Genomic DNA, 10,169 nt, shown 5'->3' on the forward strand with positions numbered 1-10,169 from the left:
ATTGTGTCCCGTCTTCCAATGCCGTTGGTATGGTGCAGAAACAGATAGGGTCAAAGTAGTGGAATGGGGTAGTGTGTTTTAATGAGTGTAGGTGGCAGCTGCAGAGAAGTACCTGGGTGTATGAGATTTTCCTGCAGAAGAGTTAACTTACATGTGTAAATATTTGTATGAACATAAGATTCAACAACTGAGACATAAACTGAACAAGTTCCACAGACATATGACTAACAGAAATGGAATAATGTGTCCATGAACAAAGGGGGGTCAAAATTAAAAGTAACAGTCAGTATCTGGTGTGGCCACCAGCTGCATTAAGTACTGCAGTGCATCTCCTCATGGACTGCACCAGATTTGCCAGTTCTTGCTGTGAGATGTTACCCCACTCTTCCAGCAAGGCACCTGCACGTTCCCAGACATTTCTGGAGGGAATGGCCCTAGCCCTCACCCTCCGATCCAACAGGTCCCAGAACAAGCAGGATGGCTGGTGGCATTGACATGCTGGAGGGTCATGTCAGGATGAACCTGCAGGAAGGGTATCACATGAGGGAGGAGAATGTCTTCCCTGTAACACACAGCGTTGAGATTGCCTGCAATGACAACAAGCTCGGTCCGAGGATGCTGTGACACAACTCCCCAGACCATGACGGACCCTCCACCTCCAAATCGATCCCGCTCCAGAGTACAGGCCTCGGTGTAACGCTCATTCCTTCGACGATAAACGCGAATCTGACCATCACCCCTGGTGAGACAAAACCACAACTCGTCAATGAAGAGCATTTTTTGCCGGCCTTGTCTGGTCCAGCGACGGTGGGTTTGTGCCCATAGGCGACGTTGTTGCCTGTGATGTCTGGTGAGGACCTGCCTTACAACAGGCCTACAAGCCCTCGGTCCAGCCTCTCTCAGCCTATTGTGGACAGTCTGAGCACTAATGGAGGGATTGTGCGTTCCTGGTGTAACTCGGGCAGTTGTTGTTGCCATCCTGTACCTGTCCCATAGGTGTGATGTTCAGATGTACCGATCCTGTGCAGGTGTTGTTACACGTGGTTTGCCACTGCGAGGACGATCAGCTGTCCGTCCTGTCTCCCTGTAGCGCTGTCTTAGGCGTCTCACAGTACGGACATTGCAATTTATTGCCCTGGCCACATCTGCAGTCCTCATGCCTCCTTGCAGCATTCCTAAGGCACGTTCACACAGATGAGCAGGGACCCTGGGCATCTTTCTTTTGGTGTTTTTCAGAGTCAGTAGAAAGGCTTCTTTAGTGTCCTAAGTTTTCATAACTGTGACCTTAATTGCCTACCGTCTGTAAGCTGTTAGTGTCTTAACAACCGTTCCACAGGTGCATGTTCATTAATTGTTTATGGTTCATTGAACAAGCATGGGAAACAGTGTTAAAACCCTTTACAATGAAGATCTGTGAGGTTATTTGGATTTTTACGAATTATCTTTGAAAGACATGGTCCTGAAAAAGGGACATTTCTTTTTTTGCTGAGTTTAGGTGTAGGGTTGGTTAGTGGTGCAAGTTTTTCCTTTTAGGAACAGGACTAATGAAGAGAATTTAATGTAGGTAGGCCGTGACTGGCCTCACACTTTAGTACAGTAAGTGGCGGTGTATGCACCTTTAAGTTGGATGCGATCCACCAACCCAATCCCAAAGATGAAGAAGGTGACAATGCCTGCCAGTTCTTTGGCAAGTCCAACAGCTATGCTGAGTGCTACCCAGCCACGCGAGTCCTCTAATTAATCCTTGTCACCCACAGTACATGTCATATTTTACAGTAGTCATTTTGACATAGTTGGTGTACCTGTTTGATTTGAGTGTTCTCTCTCTTGCTCTCTGTGTTGCATCCCTCATTAAAGGAAGCGGGTTCTTTTTAGTTGTTGTAAAGAGAAACTCAACAGTATAAAGCAATAACATCACAAAGAAGTTTATTTCCAACATGACAGCGGATACAACATAGCCGGTTCCAAGCTGAGTCCATCTGCAGCCATTCAAAGGAAGCACACTAAAATACCTTGGCCAACAACCAATGAGACCTGCCAATTTTTTTTAAAGGCACACGTAGCCTACATATCAATGCATACACACAAACTATCTAGGTCAAATAGGGGAGAGGTATTGTGCCGTGAGGTGTTGCTTTATCTGTTTTTTCAAACCAGGTTTGCTGTTTATTTGAGCAATATGAGATGGAAGGAAGTTCCATGCAATAAGGGCTCTAAATAATACTGTACACTTTCTTGAATTTATTCTGGATTTGGGGACTGTGAAAAGTCCCCTGGTGGCATGTCTGGTGGGATAATTGTGTGTCTCAGAGCTGTGTGTAAGTTGACTATGCAAACAATTTGGGATTTTCAACACATTAATGTTTCTTATAAAAAGAAGTGATGCAGTCAGTCTCTCCTCAACTCTTAGCCAAGAGAGACTGGTGTAACAGTATAGCTTCCGTCTCTCTCCTCGCCCCGCACCAGGGAACTTCTGCACACATCAACAACTGCTTCCCACAAAGCATCGTTACCCATCGCTCCACTAAAGCCACGGCCCTTGCGGGGCAAGGGGAACAACTACTTCAAGGTCTCAGAGCGAGTGACGTCACCGATTGAAACACTATTAGCGCGCACCGCGCTAACTAGCTAGCCATTTCACATCGGTTACACTCACCCCCCTTTTGACCTCCCCCTTCTCCGCAGCAACCAGTGATCCGGGTCAACAGCATCAATGTACTGGTGTAGCTTCCGGCCCTCTCCTCGCCTCGAACCAGGGACCCTCTGCACACATCAACAACTGCCTCCCATGAAGCATCGTTACCCATCGCTCCACAAAAGCCGCAGCCCTTGCAGAGCAAGGGGAACAACTACTTCAAGGTCTCAGAGCGAGTGACGTCACTGACTGAAACGCTATTAGCGCACACCCCGCTAACTAGCTAGCCATTTCACATCGGTTACACTGGCATGCATAGTATTTAGATCAGCCCTCTGATTACAATGAAGAGCAAAACGTGCTGCTCTATTCTGGGCCAGCTGCAGCTTAACTAGGTCTTTCCTTGTAGCACTGGACCACACGACTGGACAATAATCAAGATTAGATCCTGCAGAACTTGCTTTTTGGAGTGTGGTGTCAAAAAAGCAGAGCATCTCTTTATTACGGCCAGACCTCTCTCCATCTTTACAACCATTGAATCTATAGGTTTTGACCATGACAGTTTACATTCTAAAGTAACGCCAAATAATTTAGTCCCCTCAACTTGTTCAACAGCCACACCATTCATTACCAGATTCAGCTGAGGTCTAGAACTTAAGGAATGATTTGTACCAAATACAATGCTCTTAGTTTTAGAGATGTTCAGGACCAGTTTATTACTTGCCACCCATTCCAAAACAGACTGCAACTCTTTGTTAAGGGTTTCAGTGACTTCATTAGCTGTGGTTGCTGATTGCTTTATGGTTGAATTATCAACATACATGGGTACACATGCTTTATTTAATGCCAGTGGCAGGTCGTTGGTAAAAATAGAAAAGAGTAGAGGGCCTAGAGAGCTGCCCTGCTGTACACCACACTTTACATGTTTGACATTAGAGAAGCTTCCATTAAAGAAAACCATTTGAGTTCTATTAGATAGATAGCTCTGAATCCATGATATGGCAGAGGTTGAAAAGCCATAACACATACGTTTTTTCAACAACAGGTAATGGTCAATAATATCAAAGTCTGCACTCAATTCTAACAGTACAGCTCCTACAATCTTCTTATTATCAATGTCTTTCAGCAAGCTTATAGGTCTGCTGTTAGAACCAGTAAAGGCCGCATTACCACTCTTGGGTAGCGGAATTACTTTGGCTTCCCTCCAGGCCTGAGGACAAAGACTTTCCTCTAGAATCAGATTAAAAATATGACAGATAGGACTGGCTATAGAGTCAGCTACCATCCTCAGTAGCTTTCCATCTAAGTTGTCAATGTCAGGAGGTTTGTCATTATTGATCGATACCAAACTATGCGCATCCAATCAGATACATATTTCCAATATCATGCACCGATCACGTGCATACCATTTTAACCAGGTGTGCATAATAACATGCTGCTTATCTCTCAAACACTACAGCTCCTCACATGTAACTTCAACTAGATTTGAGAACCTTTCTCTCTGATTTCACCTTTGACAATGTTTTTCACCTTGTCTCATTGGCTTGATGTTCAACATCTTATTCACATGTCTTTTCACACAGTTAAACATTAACCATGGATGTGACAGGACCCAGAACCTTAGTTATCACACCATTCAACCATTTTTCTCCTCCCCTGTAATTATTTACCAAGAGCTCTTGATCAACAGAGAAGGATCTGACCTTCTGTGGTTTGTCACTGTTGACTTGTGACCCCTCAGTCTGTTCCCTCTGTGAGTACTGTGGTTTGACCAGTGACAGTCGTGTACGAACCTGTCTCTTTAAGAACAGCTCTGCTGGCGTTTTGAGTGTACTAGTATGTGGTGTGTTGTGGTAGCCATATAGGAAGTTAGCAACACAATGCTGTAACATCATACCACCTACTGCTCTCTTCTTAGCTAGCTACTTCTTAAGATTTTGCACTCGCCTTTCAGCTAACCAGTTTGAAGCTGGCTGATATGCAGGTGACATGGTATGCTTGATACCGTTCAGGAAATGAATTGTGGGCCATTATCTGTGACTACTTCCTGGGGCAGACCATAGGAAGCAAACAGAGTTATGAGTACCTCAACATTTTTAGCTCAAGTAGTACTCTGCATGTGTACAATTTCTGGCCATCTAGCATAAACATCCATAACAACCAAAGACATTCGCTTTGGTCTTCTGCAAAGTCTAAGTGAATTCTCTCCCATGGACTTGAAGCCCATTTCCAGGTACTGGCACTTTTGCAGGCATGCTACGCTGCTGTTTGCATATGTCACAGAGACTTACATCAGTTTCAATATTTTCATCAAGTGTAGGCCACCAGAGAAGACTTGTAGCTAATGATTTCATCATAACTATACCCCAATGACTCTCATGTAGTTCTGCCAATAGTCTGCTTGGCAGGCTGTGTGGAATCACCACCCTGTAACCCCAAAGAATAGAGTCATCCTCAATGGTAAGTTCAAACTTTCTTTTGACATAAGGTTTAAAGACTTTGTCTGGAACATGGTTTGGCCAACCTGACATTACCTACTGCTTAACCATTTTCAATAACAGATCTTTCTCAGTTTCAAGTGCTACATCCTTAGCAGTGACTGGCAAGTCATCTATAAATGACACTCTATACACTGGATTTGGTGTAGGACCCCTACAATCACTCAGTGGGAGTCTGGACAAAGCATCTGCATTGCCATGCTGCTCTGATGGTTTGTACTATATCTCATATGTGTGAGCTGCTGAAATCAAAGACCATCGTTGCATTCTAGCTGCTGCAAGTGTTGGGACACCTGTCTTAGGACCAAGAATCTTAAGAAGAGGCTGATGGTCTGTCAGCAAGGTACATTTCCAACCATACAGATACTCATGAAATGTCATAACTCCAAACACCAGTCCTAGTGCTTCTATCTCTATCTGAGAATAGTTCCTTTTTTTTTTTGTAAGCATCCTAGAGGCAAATGCAATAGGTTTCTCAGAACCATCCTTCATTTTGTGAGAAATCACTGCACCTAGAACCTACTGGTGAAGCATCACAGTCTAGTATGAGCGGTAGCTCCGGGTTGTCGTGAACTAACACCTGGCTAGAAGGTAGATGTCTCTTAGCTTCCTCCAAAGAACTTTGGCTTTTCTGTGACCATTCCCATTTTACATCTTTCTGTAGTAGAGCAGTTATAGGCTTAACTATGGTCGACAGATTTGGAATGAATTTGCCATCATAGTTAAGTAACGAAGGAAAAGACCTGAGCTCAGTAGTGTTTGTAGAAATGGGAGCCTTCTCAATAGCTTCAGCTTTCTGTGTCATTGGGTGTATCCCCTCTGCATCTGTCACATGACCTAAATAGGCTAGGCTGTTCTGGAAGAAAGAACATTTCTCTATTTTAACCTTCAGATTGCAGACTTTCAGTCTTTTTACTTCTTCAAGATTTCTCAAGTGCTCTTCTATGTCACGCCCTGTGATAAGTATATCGTCAAGATAACAGATTACCCCATCTATACCATGTAGGATCTGATCCATCATTTCCTGAAAAATAGCTGGCGCACAGGCAACACCATCAGGAAGGCCGTTGACCTTAAACAACCCCTTATGCGTATTAACGGTGAGATAGTGCTTAGAGCTCTCCTCTAGTTGTACTTGCTGGAATGCCTGTGACAAATCCAGCTTCGTGAACAAGTCATGCGTTTTTGGTCATGGATACTGCTCTACTTCCAGCCACAGATTGATAGTTCCCTTGAAATCTCCACATATTCTCACTGTATTGTCTGTTTTCGGTATAAACACAATTGGAGCAAACCATTCACTGTAGTTAACTGCTTTAAGGACCCCTTTGGACTCCAATTTGACTAGCTGTTTTTCAACAGCTTCTCTAAGTGCATACGGCACTGGGCGAGGCTTGCAGAACTTAGGTACAGCCCCCTTAGTTACATGTATCTAAGCTGTGATACCTTTTAGCATTCCCAGCTCTGGCTTAAACACAGAGGAATATTTTTCACACAAACCCTCTACGGTCTCTACAGCTGTTACTCTGTGTACATGTGACCAGTCTAGCTTCAATTGACTGATCCAGTCTCTACACAACAGGGCGGGACTATTTACTTTCACCACCAGCAAGTCAAACATTTTAATGCTCCCATTACACGTGACCATGACTGAGAGTTCCTCTCTTAGAACTATTGACTGTTTACTGTATGTTTTTAACACACACTTGACAGGGATCAATTTCGCCTTTTTGAACCTGTGGTTGTACTCTGATATCACAGAAACTGCTGCACCTGTATCAACTTCCATTTTGAGTCTCACATCATCTACCCTTACATACACATAGTACGGTTTAGTAATGTCTTTACCTGTATCTAATGTAAACAGTTCATCTACCCTTACATACACATAGTACGGTTTAGTAATGTCTTTACCTATATCTAATGTAAACAGTTCATCTACCCTTACATACACATAGTACGGTTTAGTAATGTCTTTACCTGTATCTAATGTAAACAGTTCATCTACCCTTACATACACATAGTACGGTTTAGTAATGTCTTTACCTGTATCTAATGTAAACAGTTCAGTTCCTTTTACATCACCCAACTCAAAGTCAGTGGTGAAAACGGTCCCTTTATCAGATGCCTCGCTCTCATTTGAGATGTACATGTAATGATCATCACTCTGTTCGCTTGAGTGTGACGCAATGCTCGTCTCTGTTGCAGTGACGTTCTTGTCCTCTCTCTCGCTGTTGTGCGTTGCCCTGGTGCTGATCATCGTTGCTCCTCTCGTCTTCCTTCAGTCACAGGAAGTAGGCCTCTCCCCCAGTAGCATCCAGGTGCTTGATCCATTTGGCTTGATTCGCGTCATTGTTTCCCACTTGACGCAAGCGGCATGCCCTGGCTATGTGTCCTTTCTTCTTGCACTCCAGACACTCAAAATCTTTGTAGTGGCACTCATCTGGCATTTTTCCCCACGCAACGGTAACATGGTTTACCGGTTGCCTCAGTTTTCTTGGCAACGCTTTTCTTCTCAACTGCATTTGCTTTAGAAGTATTTTATGAAAGCTGCTGTGCACTTTTCTTCGCTACTTCAAAAGAACATCCCATATCCACAGCCAGTGCTAATGTTGTCTTTCGTATTGAGCTATGTTCAGTAAACTGTCTCTCAGCTCTGCACTTTTAACACCGCACACATCTATCACATAATGACTCTTCAAGAAACGGACTGAATTTACAGCATACATAATAATATCAACATATTTGGATTCCTTTGCATTTCTACGAAATGCTTTTAATCAGGCCAAGTAATTACATTTTTATTGCTGACAAACTGTTTGTCTTCTCATGGCTACTTTCCAGTATGGCATCAAGATGTCTGAGGGGAGGAAGACTCGCGGCTTCAAGGAGAACTATGAGAAGGCAAAGCTGGATAGGCAGTGGAAGAAGATCAGTGCTGTGATTGGATCATTCAATTGCTCCGTTAACAGGGTTGTGACAGTGTTGTCGGGTAGGGTATAATGAGGTTGTGACTTATTAATCATATGCTTTGTCCCTCACAGATCATCGAGAAGAGGATCTACTGCAGCCCTCATCCTCCACGTACAACACCTGTTCTGCCAGTCCCCAAAGCACACACATCCCTGGGTTGCTCGTCTTTTCAGTTTGCTGTAGCTAGTGACTGGAACGAGCTGCAACAAACACTCAAACTGGACAGTTTTATCTCAATCTCTGGACAGTTTTATCTAAATCATGGTCACTCTTACTGACAGTTGTGGCTGCTTTGCGTGATGTATTGTTGTCTCTACCTTCTTGCCCTTTGTGCTGTTGTCTGTGCCCAATAATGTTTGTACCATGTTTTGTGCTGCTACCATGTTGTGCTGCTGCCATGTTGTGTTGTTGTTATGTTGTGTTGTGTTAGGTCTCTCTTTATGTAGTGTTGTGTTGTCTCTCTTGTCGTGATGTGTGTTTTGTCATATATTTTTATTCATAATTGTTTTTTTTTAAATCTCAGCCCCTGTCCCCGCAGGAGGCCTTTTGCCTTTTGGTAGGCCGTCATTGTAAGAATTTGTTCTTAACTGAGGCAGATGGGTAAGTACATTTCATTCAGTCTGTTTTTCATCCTACAGTTAGTGTACGTGACTGAGAGCAGACAGAAAGACCGTACGATGATGCGAAGATGGCGGTGTTAGCTGAGAGACTGTCAGAGCTGCTCAATGTGCTGTACAGTGGTGACCTACTTTCTGCTCACACTCAGAAAGTAGGAGAAAAATATGTAGCGTGACACTTGTACCAAGCAGTGATGCAGTACTGCAAACCACTCTGGATACTACCAAGCAGTGATGCAGTACTGCAAACCACTCTGGATACTACCAAGCAGTGATGCAGTACTGCAGAACACTCTGGATAGTACCAAGCAGTGATGCAGTTCTGCAGAACACTCTGGATAGTACCAAGCAGTGATGCAGTACTGCAGAACACTCTGGATAGTACCAAGCAGTGATGCAGTACTGCAGAACACTCTGGATAGTACCAAGCAGTGATGCAGTACCGCAGAACACTCTGGATAGTACCAAGCAGTGATGCAGTACTGCAGAACACTCTGGATAGTACCAAGCAGTGATGCAGTACTGCAAACCACTCTGGATAGTACCAAGCAGTGATGCAGTACTGCAAACCACTCTGGATAGTACCAAGCAGTGATGCAGTACTGCAGAACACACTGGATAGTGGAACAGAAGGCCAGTATCTCTGAGCTTGCCCCGAAAGACCTCAGCCTGCGGAGAAAATACATGCGCTGTTGCACCTTAGCACGCACATAGACCACAGGGCGGCAGGTAGCCTAGTGGTTAGAGCGTTGGACTAGTAACTGAAAGGTTGCAAGATCGAATCCCAGAGCAGACAAGGTAAAAATCTGTTGTTCTGCCCCGAACAAGGTAGTTAACCCACTGTTCCTAAGCCGTCATTGAAAATAAGAAGAGGTTCTAAACTGACTTGCCTAGTTAAATAAAGATAAAATAACAAAAATGTGTAAAAACATAGTCCACATGGACAGTAGTAGTAAAATCACTGACCAGGCCAAGCCAGTAAAAAAGCAATATTGCGAGGCCTACCGAGTGTCGCTGCGGCCGGGAGCCCCATGAGGTGGCATACAATTGGCCCAGCATTGTCTTGGCTAGGGGAGGGTTTGGCCAGCTGGGATTTCCTTGTCCCATTGCACTCTAGCAACTCCTTGTGGCAGCTGGGCGCATGCACGCTGACTTCAGTTGCCAGCTGTATGGTGTTTCCTCTGACACATGGTGCGTCCGGGTTATATTATATTGTCAAGAAGCAGTGTGGCTGGCTTCCGGGTTAAGCGAGCAGTGTGTCAAGATCGTGTTTCGGAGGACGCATGCCTCTCAACCTTCGCCTCTTCCGAGTCCAGAGTTGCAGCGATGGGACAAGACTGCAACTACTGTACCAATTTGGATATCAATAAAAAGTACAAAAAAAGTAAATTAAAAACATGTTGTGATATTTTCTCTATAACCCATTCGTTCATACGCCAACGTGAA

The sequence above is a fragment of the Salvelinus alpinus genome, chromosome 13, assembly GCF_045679555.1.
Source record: "Salvelinus alpinus chromosome 13, SLU_Salpinus.1, whole genome shotgun sequence".
NCBI classification, from domain to species: Eukaryota; Metazoa; Chordata; class Actinopteri; order Salmoniformes; family Salmonidae; genus Salvelinus; species Salvelinus alpinus.